Raw genomic sequence first — 12,795 nt, forward strand, 5'->3', positions numbered from 1 at the left:
TTTACGTTTTATATTATATTTTTGGTATAGATGTCACAGTAAAGGTGGCACGGTAGTATTTCCTGGCCCATAAGGGATAATGATAGCTTTTTTAGAATTTTCACCACTTTCTAACACTGCCAAAAATTCTACATTCACAGTTAACTGAAGTACTTTCATTTTACTATTCAGAAATTAATTTGAATATGTATCATGACCGTTTACTTTTTTTGCTATCTTTAAGAACCTAAGGCCACTAAGTGCTTTTAGGTCTTTTATCGTGCAGTGAATACAAAATTAAAATTTTTTTTTCAAAAATTCATTTTCATCTGTATGTAAAATTATTTCATATTTTTCTACACCTGATTCATCCCTCAGTTTGGGAAAGTATGTTCAGTTGATACTGTATTTTTTGTCCAATCACACTGTTCAGATACATTGACTTAAGTAGGGTACACAAAAGAGCAACCTAAATTCTAGAATGCAAATACTACCGTGCTACCTAAAGCATAGTACATCATTATCTAAAATGAAAATGATCAACATCCTAGTATGTATATGTTCCGGACCATATGAGTATTTAAACCATACGCGTATGGTCATGACCTTATGTGTATATACTTGTTTTGTTATTAACGGGCCAGACCATATGAGTATTAGGACCAAATAGGTATTTTTCAAATATGCATTAGAAACGTTTCAATCATGCAATAAACTTTACTTAACCAACAAAAAAAACAATGATGGTAACATGAACATGTATTAATAATTTAAAGGCTACATAAACGTTCAATATTGATGCCACAGTTAGTTTTCATCACTAATTGTATTCTTGCATGCATGCATGCTTAGGATGACATTTACTTCCACACGGTACCATAGCTTTTCTGCATTTGCACGTCTTGGTTGTGCACGATCCTTTTCAGTTGCACCTTTTGCCTGCCAGTGAAAAGCTAGCCTTATTAGCAGCTGCGTGCAGTGATACTGAGGTCTTGGGCCATTCCGATGTGTCTACGGTATTTTTTAGCTCTAAGTCTCCAATATCGTAACACGACTGCAGTACACCATATCCACAAGACAACTTAAATAAACGATGGTCTTCAAATACTTAACACAATAAACGTGGTAGATCACCAGACGCCCTGTCAACTACTGGTATACGTAAGGTAGCAAAGCTTCCTTTTACAATATGTGCATTTGATTTTGACATTTTCTTATTGTATTTACGCATAGTGTTTTGAACAGAATGTTTGTAATTTTTCTCCACTAGTTGCTTTATTTTATCATGTGTTGAGTCGACATCTGTCAACGACAACGATTCAGATACTGTGTCAGTTTCTTCTGTCAAAAGATCATTCAAGATTATGCAATCGATATCTGTCTCCAAATCAATCCGCCTACGTTTTGCTACAGAATGCACTTCTTCTAGGACTTTAGAGTCTATGTCATTATCTGTCGGTGAAGCAACAATTTGAGAATCATTATACGTCTGAGAATCATTATACGTCTGTGAGTCATTGTCCGTCTGTGATTCATTGTCCGTCTGTGAGTCGATGTCTGTCTGTGAGTCAATGTCAGTCTGCGATTTATTGTCCGTCTGTGATTCTTTGTCCGGCTGCGAGTCAATGTCGATCTGAGAATCATTGTCCGTCTGGGAATCATTGTCCGTCTGGGAGTCATTGTCCGTTTGTGAGTCTATGTCCGTCTGTGCGTCAATGTCCGCCTGGAAGTCGTTCTCCTCATGTGAGACACTGTTCGTCTCTACAAGACCTTGAGTACGGAGATGTCTAGGCCTACCAGTTATAATCTTGACATTTCCACCGGGCCTAATCTTAATTGTTTCTCTTATAATATCATTGCAAAATTCACGACCATTGTCTTGATGTAAAATGAACGGAAGGCCGATGCCAGAAAATACATGTTCCTTTAGATTATGTGCGACTTCAATGGCAGATTCACGTTCCTGGGGCCAAAAAAATTGGAAAAGTGGTCAACATTATGTCAATCCAGCAAAATGGACGTCAGGGTCTGCACGCTTGTCAACTAAATCCAACTGACCCCTATGCATAAAATGTTTGGATGAAATCGGTTTTAATGGTGCTATGTTATTTTAAGGTTTCTTACATGCGCATTTTACGCATCCTTTAATAAAGTCCTTACAAAGGCTTCTCTGGACGCCATAGAAAGTATACTACACAACGCCAGGGTGCAAGCAGGCCTGGTCTCTCACATTGCTGAGAAAATATTGTAGAAAGGTATAAAAAATAAGCTAGCAAGAAATGCAGGATGAATAAAATAAACAATGTTGAAGGCCTATAGTGGCTAACTTCTACGTGATTTGGTCTCTAGTGGAGAGTTGTCTCATTGGCAATCAAATCACACATTCTTATTTTTCTAAGAACATAACCAAAATCATAAGAGTAGGATATACAGCTGTTCTTTGTACAACTATTATAAATTATATACATGTAAGATGCGACGACAGCAAGTAAAAATAAGAACACGTATAGGAAACAAAATTCTAAATGTTGCACTACTAATGCTAATTATATAAAGTTTCAAAAGTAAGCAAAGCTGAGTTCTTACCTCTTTCGTTGGAACCCACATCTCGTTCTCCAAACCCAAAACGGCACAAGTTACAAGCTGAAACACTTTGTCTTTCACATATTGTCTAAATCTTGGTGTATCTGTTTTCTGTCCTTCTCTAGTGTCAATTAATAGACTCTTTATCCTGTCGACTTTTTCGTCAGTTAGTAAAACAGTTGACTTCTTGCTTAACAGTTCATTAAGATATTTTTGGAAGTTATCTTCCTTAGAATATAGCAAAGTGCTCTCGACCAATGAAATTGTAGGATTTGATGCCTCTTAATTGGGAAGAATGAAATTCAATGTAAATCATATTCTTAGTAAGGGATTATCCTATTGTGTGGGTCTATTTACAGTTCAAAACAAAGAGTTTCTATAAATGAGTTACAACTGCTCCGAAGCACATTTATCAGATTGAAAGGATTTATCACACAGTGATTGAAACTGACAAAAAGTTGAATTGTGAAACAAACAAAAAACTCAAAATAAGTTAAAGTTTACTGTGCAGTAAAATTGGTACCGTGAATATTATTATGAATATATTAATAACTTCAAATTACTAAATAATTAAACAATATCAAAGCATTTGCAAAAAAAAACAAAAAAAAAAAAAAGCTTTAAAATAAAAAAAAATACCTTAATCTTTAGCTTTCCAAAACTTTGATCACTGAATCAGCGGTTGGGAAGAATAGGTATTTCCAATATTTCGATAGAATAAAAAAAAAAAAAACAGGAATTTAATTTAAGTCTTGAACATATTAAAAACTTTTAAAGGCATTTTATTTGAACATTTCCCTGACATAATGAAATAGTATTTGATGTAAAAAGCCGGACCAAAACATTTCCTTTGTTCTGTTGTGTTACCTAATATGTATAACGCATTTTTTAAAATTATTTCCCAAATAATAAGAAAGTCCTTACATCACTAAAACTAATCCATAAATGAAATGCCTAAAAAGGAAGTCATGCATTAATTATAAACATTGCACTGACAATGAAACTAATTATTAAATACAACCAATTTAGAGATCATTTGAGCCTTGAGCACTTTACAATATTCTAAGTTTGTAAGAGAATGTTAGTACATACTCACCCATTCTCGTCCAATGGAAAATCAGTATTTTCCCTTCTATTTTTCATAGTACTTGGCTTTCCATGCACTATAAAATGCTACGCATGAATGACTTTTCATTGTAGATTAATTATGAAAGTGAACTCTTAAAAATAGCACTAAAGAAGTGTACAACCACTCCTCCCCCCCCCCCACCCCCCCCCCCACCCCCCCACCCCCAAGGCAATGTCTAAGGGAAAAGAGCCCCAAAACAAACATGAGTACTGTTGTTTGTCTGAAACAATGACTGTTGATTTAAAAATGTTAGGAACTTTTGAAAAAAAAAAACAATACACTCATCAATAAAAAAAGCAAGCATCTGATGTTGAAACGATTGTAAATTAAAATTTGTTGATGAAGTTTTGTCCTTATTAAAAATTATACAATTTTAGAAAATCTGATTTCTATAACATTTTGTGCTTTTTAAAATGAAGGAATTTTAGATATCTAAGATCAAATTGTACCTGAAGCAGAAGAAATCTCAATTTTTGAATAATTTACCCTTTTTGTTATCACAAAACTATCTCATTGCTCTTTCATTCCATCTGTTGAAATGACCAATGAATGATTTACATAAATTTTTTACTAAACATGTTACCACTTAAAGTGAGCTCATATCAAAACTTGATTATTACAATGAGAGGCTACTTTTGTTATGTCACTCGAAGGTGTGAATATGTTCTAAATTGGCCAGACAATACTTTTGTCTGACCAATTTAAAACCCTCGGCTACGCCTCGGGCTTTAAATATTCATAAAATATGACCAAGTATTATCTAACCTATAAATAATCCCTTACTTCATGATAAGTACTCGCTAACGCTCGTTCTTCATGAAGAAAGGGATTATCATTCTCTAACATATACTAAGTCGACATATTGCCATTCATTCGTAGCTCATCCCAGCTCCTTTGTTCTACCAAGGGTGATCTGAGCCGGATCACCCAAACCAGATCAAACTAGCTTGCGTTTCTTTGTTCTGCATGCTTGACTTTGTTCTGTAACATTTTGGTGGGAATGTCAAATCCACAATAAAACTTAGAAATATACACGGAAAAGACTGACTATCAAAATTTATGTAGAAAAAATCCAGTGCATGTCTATGCTGGGAATCGAACTCAAGACCTTTAGCATATAGACCCACGATTCATACCCCAACACCAGGACGACTGGATGTAAACTCTCAGTTAATTTAGCATATTCAAACATTGTGTTCGGGGCTCATAAAGGGTATATACTATATAGTAATATATAAAGTATATTATAATGATTGTGTGGCGTTCTAAAACTAGATGTTATGAAGCGTAAATGTTTTTTTTATATAATCTAGAACAGCTGGGATGTAAAATGGTTATCCCATTCGGACTTGGTGTGTCAGTGTAAGATCACCCTCCGGCCTTCGGCCGTCGGGGTGATCTTACACTGACACATCGCGTCCTCATGGGATAACTATTACGTAATGACCATAGGTATAAAATGACCATAGGTTTAAAATATGTTTAACTAGTGAGTAAAATTAACTGGGTTAAAATGCTTCTCTTTCTCTAATTAATCTTGTAATAATTATAATATAATCGAATGACCTTTGATAGCGTCTTTTTAATGATGTGACAACTAGAAGGGTCATATCTTATGAAGAGTGAAGTATTAAAAGTAAAAGTGTTAATTACCCCGTCATATGGTCCGTAACATATATATATATATAAAATGCCTTGAAAATCCAACGTGTTGTTGGAATTTATTTATTTTTATGTGGTTTTCCCCCTTTTTATGACACACTAGGAATAGTATACTCAATATATCATGTCGGACAGTTAGTTTGTTCATTGATTTACCTATGATATGGACTTTTGTCGTGCTGTTTTTGTTTTGCCTGCAAGTAATGTTGCAGAGGGTACAATATATGGATGCTAGTCCAGGGCAGCACCCCGGTTTTTTTTTTTATTATATAGCTTTATAATTTAGAAGGGCAAAAGCTTCATAATCAATTTTTAGCTCACCGGGCCCGAAGGGCCCCATGTGAGCTTATGCCATCACTTGGCGTCCGTCGTCCGTCGTCGTAAACTATTTCAAGAATCTTCTCCTCTGAAACTACTGGGCCAAATACCTTCAAACTTTAACTGAATGTTCCTTAGGGTATCTAGTTTATAAATTGTATCCGAAGTTTTGATCCATCGACAAACATGGCCGCCATGGCTTAAAATAGAACATAGGGGTCAAATGTAGTTTTTTGCTTATATCTCAAAAACTAAAGCATTTAGAGCAAATCTGACATGGTGTAAAATTGTTCAATAGCTCAAGATCTATCGGCCCTGATATTTTCAGACGAACCGGACAACCCATTGTTGGGTTGCTGCCACTAAATTGGTAATTTTAATGAATTTTTACAGTTTTTGGTTATTATCTTGAATATTATTATAGATAGAGATAAACTGTGACAGCAATAATGTTCAGCAAAGTAAGATCTACAAAAAAGTTAACATAACCAAAATTGTCAATTGACCCCTTAAGGAGTTATTGCTCTTAAAAGACAATTTTACACAATTTGTTCATCATGTTTGCTAACATTTAAAAATATTCTCCTCTGAAACTGCTTGGCCTAATACTTCTAAACTTCAACATAATGTTCCTTCAGGTATCTAGTTAATAAATTTTATCCGAAGTTTTGATCCATCAACAAACATGGCCGCCATGGCTAAAAATATAACATAGGGGTCAAATGCAGTTTTTGGCTATCTCAAAAACTAAAGCATTTAGAGCAAATCTGACAAGTGGTAAAAATGTTCAATAGGTCAAGATCTATCAGCACTGAAATTTTCCGACGAACTGAACAACCCACTGTTGGGTTGCTGCCACTAAATTGGTAATTTTAAGGAAATTTTGCAGTTTTTGGTTATTATCTTGAATATTATTGAAGATAAAGATAAATGTTCAGTGAAGTAAGATCTACAAAAAAGGTTATATGACCAAAATTGTCAATTGGCCTCTTAAGGAGTTATTGCCCTTTAAAGACAATTTTTCACAATTTGTTCATCTAGTTTGCTTGCTTCTTTGAAACTGCTAAATCAATTTCAGCCAAACTTGGGCTGAATGAGTTTCAGAGTATCTAGTATAAATTTTGTATTTTATTTCCTTGTACGTCAAGAAACATAGCCACTATGGCTATAATGGAACATATGGGTAAAATGCATTTTTTTGCTTTTGAAGAAAATATGACAGATACAAAATTTTGAAAGAACATTTAAATGGCATTTTTAAGCCACTCATTAATATATATTGAAAAGCAAAAATAATCATTGATGAAACATTTAAGCAAAAAATTACAGGTGATCGCGATTCAGGCTCTTAAGAGCCTCTTGTTTATATAAGTTGTCTTTCTGTCTGACATATGTTGACCTTTTTTTCATGGTTCAATAACCCTTGGAATCTTGAATACTTCATAATATTTTTACTGTGTGATCAAACTCAAGTTTAAACCAGTCAACTGAATCCGTGAAAGCTATTGGTATCTTAGTATGTAAACGTCTAAAGTAAAAAAATATTTGTTGTTTTTGGCCTTGAGCAAGCTTTCTGACAGTAAACCGTGAGTACACTCAGATCAGTACCTTGTGTTTAGGGGACGACCATTTGATATTCTGGGGGGGGGGGGCAGGAGGATTTGTTTTGGATCGGTTATTTATTTTTGTAAACTAAGAGGACAGATTATCTATTTTCTGCACTATTGAAGCAAGATTTTTCATTTTCATTAAAGCAAGGGACTGCTTATTTATTTTCACAACTATATTTATAATATTCGAAAACATACAATTTTTAAATTATTTGTTTATTATAAATAATTCATGTATAGTCAAGTCATTATGTACCATTTAATCAGAATTAATTATTATCCTCTGCAGAAATGAATCTTTTATATCCCCCAATACATGATCAAGTTAATAATAAAATTACAAAATTACAAAATGAATGCAACACTAACAGAATACAGAAGGGCAATCAATGAACAAAAGACAAATAAATAAGAAACATTGATCCCGAAAAATCAGGGGATACGTCTGAGGGAGAACAGAACTTGCTTCTTGCAAGGCACTCACGGTGAACACAATTTGATATGGAGACAAGCGTTTGGTTTTGAAATTTCCTACATGAGGCATTTGTCTCAATGTAGTTACGGCCCTGATTTAATAAAAGTGAGGTAAGTGTTCCTGAGACAATTAACCTCAAGTTAAATGAAACCAATTTTCTGACATTTCAAGTATATTTAAATAATATTTATACTTTTATTATTAAAAGATATGGGAAGTGTTTCCCGATTTTTTTTTGGAAAAAAGATGAATTTATGAAGAATCTGGTGCCATCTCATACTTTCGATTAGACCTGCTGAGTTATTTATTTTCAATACATTGCAAGTCAGGTCATTTATTTTCAAACTACCACAGAACAAACCATTTATTTTTGTGATTATCCTCCTGACCCCCCCCCCCCCCCCCCCCCAGAATATCAAATGGTCGTCCCCTTAGTTGTTTTTTGTGTATTTTGTGTAGATCTGATGGGTCAAGCCTTTTTCAACTGATTTTAATAGTTTGTTCTTGTGTTGTGCTGTTACACCACTGTTAAAGGTTAGGGGTGAGTTCACTTAGGGTTGGGTGCTGGCTCACATGTTTAATAAAATGCTTCGCTGAGCGCAGCCTGATACGATCGCAGAGGTCGAACCCTGAACAGTTTGGGCAAATTTGGACACAATATTCAAGCTTGATACTGTCTGAATTTGGATGGTGATCAAATTTTTGACATTAAATAGGTTTCTGACACAAAATAAATGTGGTCAAAGATCTTACAAATCTATTGCGCAATACTGTGCAATTGAAGATTTCTTCTTGAAACTTTTCAAAAATTCGAAATTTGAAAAATTTTGAAAAATAATATGAATCCCTTAAAAAACTGGGAAAAAAAATCCCCCCCCCCAACTTTTTGAAACCTCCCTTGGAGCAATAACCCCAAAACTCAATCCCAGCCTTTCCTTTGTAGTATGGAACCTTGTAGTACAATTTCAGAGAGATCCATACACTTAAACACAAGTTATTGTCTAGAAATTAGAAAAATGCTTCTTTTTGGCCCTTTTTGGCCCCTAATTCCTACATGTTTGGGGCAATTAACCCCAAACTCAATCACAGCCTTCCCTTTGTTATATGGAACCTTGTGGTACAATGTTAGAGAGATCCATACACTTGCACACAAGTTATTGTCTGGAAACTAGAAAAACGCTTGTTTTTGGCCCCTTTTTGGCCCTTAATTCCTAAACTGTTGGCCCCATAACCCCTACCTTCTACTTGTGGTATTCAACATTGTGGTACAATTTCAGAGCAATCAAAATACTTATACACAAGTTATTATCCTGAAACTAGAAAAATGCTTGTTTTGGGCCCCTTTTTCCTAAACGGTCGGGACGATCATCCCCAAAATCAATCCCAACCTTCCTTTTGTGGTATTGAACCTTCATAGAGATCCATTCACATAAACTAAACCTGTAATTCAGTGGTTGTCATTTGTTCATGTACAATGTATATTATATTTATTTTTGTTTGATTTGTACATAAATTAGACCGTTTTTCTTGTAGTATTGTTTTGCATCTGTAATTTTGGGGGCCTTTTACATAGTATGGATTTTGCTCATAGTTGAAGGTTGTAGAGTGACTTATAGTTACTTCTAGGTCATTTGGTCTCTGGTGGAAAGTTGTTTCATTGGCAATATCTTATCTGTTCAAGATATAATAATACTGTAAACCATAAAATTTTCGCTAGCAATTTATTTTTCGCAACTTTCACGAGTGAAAAAATAACGCAAAAATAAATTGTCGCAAATATATATCACTGGTGTCTTCTCCAATATATTTACATCAAGAAAATGAGTAAACCTCAAAAATAAATCAAGTCGGCTGAAAATGACTAAACGCGAAATAAAGTATTCACAAAAATAAGTTGGTTTACAGTAACTCCAATTTAATTTTACTTTGGTTCTTTTAAACTTTGTAATAAATATCCTATAAGAAAGGTAATGTGTGAGATCACTTACAATGTAATTTTCAATATAAATTATATTTCAAAGGAACATAGTACCAGTCAAATAGTCAACTGGCACTGACTTTCTTCACTCATCTAAGAATTACTGATGTAAACCATTGATATAAATTGTATAAAAATCATAAAGTAGGCTTGACTAACAGACATAACATGTCAATAAACTGTTAACACAGAGATATGTCTCACCTTTTTGTTATTTTGATAATGCAAATGTTGAAATTAAAACAACAATACTTTAACATGGAAGTTTTGCAAATATTCAAAGTCAATGAACCATGACTAAAGGTACAGGGCTAAACAATCTCCATGGAAATGAGATGTGCCAATGCTAATACAACTGCATACCAAATACCATTGATTTTTCATAAAGTTGTTCTCTTTAAAGAAACCTAAACACAAACATTAACTTGTAAACTAAGCAAAAGTTTCAAAGTCAATAGACCATGACTGAAGTGGTGGGGCCAAATAAACTCCATGGAAATAAGATATGCCAATGTTTATACAACTGCATACCAAATATCATTGACCTACCACTAGTGGTTCCCCATAAACTGACCTAATCACAAACTAATACATGAAAACTAAATAAAAGTTTCAAAGTCAATAGACCATGACTGAAGGGGCAGGGCCAAATAATCTTCATGGAAATGAGATATGCCAATGCTTATACAACTGCATACCAAATATCATTGACCTACCACTAGTGGTTCCCCATAAACTGACCTAATCACAAACTAATACATGACAACTAAGCAAAGTTTCAAAGTCAATAAACCATGACTGAGGGGGCTGGGCCAAATAATCTCCATGGTAATTAGATGTGCCAATGCTAATTCAACTGCATACCAAATATCATTGACCTACCACTAGTGGTTCACCATAAACTAGACCTAATCACAATCTAATACTTTGTTGACGCCGCGACCACCGACGCCAGAAACAGCATACCTATGTCTTGCTTTTTGATTCCATCAAGGCGAGACAAAAACTATATAACCCTCGCTACTTTGTATCATATTGTATAACAATACAAATTATAATAAATGTGAGAATTTGAACCATTCCAAAATGAAATAAACTGTTATCACAGAGATATGTCTCGCCTTTTTGTAATTTTGATAATGCAAATGTTGAAATTAAAATTGCAATACTTTAACATGTAAGTAATGCAAATATTCAAAGTCGATGAGCCATGACTGAAGGTACATGGCTAAACAATCTCCATGGAATGAGATGTGCCAATGCTAATACAACTGCATACCAAATACAATTGACTTATTATAAGTCGTTCCCTTTAAACAAATCTAAACACAAACATTAACTTGTAAACTATGTAAAAGTTTCAAAGTCAATGAACCATGATCAGGGGTGGGGCTATATAATCTCCATGGAAACGATACTTAAAAATGCCAATAAATTTGCATACCAAATATCAATGACATAACATTAGCAGTTCATCTTAAACTGATCTAATCACAAACTAATACATGTAAACTAAGCAAAAGTTTCAAAGTAAATAGACCATGACTGAGGGGGTGGGGCCAAATATTCTCCATGGAAATGAGATGTGCTAATGCTTATACAACTGAACACCAATTAACATTGGCCTACCACAAATGGTTCCCCTTGAACTGACCTAATCACAAACTAATACATGTTAACTTAGCAAAATTTTCAAAGTCTATAGACCATGACTAAGGGGGCGGAGCCAAATAATCTCCATGGAAATGAGATATGCCCATGCTTATACAACTGTATACCAAATATCATTGACCTACCACTAGTGGTTCCCCATAAATTGACCTAATCACAAACTAATACATGTTAACTATTAAAAGTTTCAAAGTCAATAGACCTTGACTGAGGGGGCGGGGCCAAATAATCTCCATGGTAATGAGATGTGCCAAAGCTAATTCAACTGCATACCAAATATCATTGACCTACCACTAGCGGTTCACCATGAACTAGACCTAATCACAAACTAATACATTGTTGACGCAGCCGCCGACACCGGAAACAGCATACCTATGTCTTGCTTTTTGACTCCGTCAAGGCGAGACAATAAAACAACAAACAAAAATAACATTTATTTGTAGATCTTAATACAACTAACATCACTTTACATCTCTTTTATTTGTAATACATCATAATCCAGTAAAATGAAATTGTAAAAGTTATGTACCAAATGATACTTAATATTAGGTTTTGCAGAAATAGAAAGAGTAAAAGAATTCTCAAAACACTATCAGTAAATAAACATAAAACTAAGCATGCTATTTTCAAAACATGGTCAGATAAAAATAAATACAGAAATAAGTAAGCCTTTTTCTCTTGTCAAGAGACAGAAATGGTTTATCTGTTATTTCCTTTTGTTTAAAAAAAATAAAGATGTTTTGGCAATAAATTTAACTTAATATTTAGATATTTGTATAACATTTAGGGGCCAAATAATAATAAATGGTTCTAATTGTCCCGCCTTCTTTTCTATTTTTGATATTCTAAACTTGGCTATTGACCTCCTAACACAATATGAAAAGCCTAGTTATCTATCTGTTGTAGATTAAATGGACTTTTTTTTCTTTTTTCTGAAAACTATAATTAGATATCTACATGTACATCTTCAAGTAAATGACAGAATAACATCATTTAACATTAAATTTATAACATCCCATAATTCTATAAAACTACAGTAAATTCAGAAATTATTGCAAGGTTTTTATTAATGCGAATACTAGTAATGCGACTGGGTGGGAATCACAGTAATAAGAACTCGCATTCTTATATCTGATACATATATCTCTATGCAGGTTTATCTAAAATCACAATAATAAATCTCACATTTTTGTACATTCTTTAAAAATCGCAATAATAAATGCATGCAACAATTTCTGAATTTATAGTACCTCTAGTTCTACTAAAAATTGCACTTGTAATGAAAGACCTTCTACAAACCAAATATGATAATCTAAAGAAATGATAACAATAATATTGTAACATAAGCATATATAAAAACAAACATTGTCTGTGTGTGAAGCTGTAGGAA

This window comes from Mytilus californianus, unplaced genomic scaffold (genome assembly GCF_021869535.1).
Source record: "Mytilus californianus isolate M0D057914Y unplaced genomic scaffold, xbMytCali1.0.p SCAF_5, whole genome shotgun sequence".
Taxonomy (NCBI): Eukaryota; Metazoa; Mollusca; class Bivalvia; order Mytilida; family Mytilidae; genus Mytilus; species Mytilus californianus.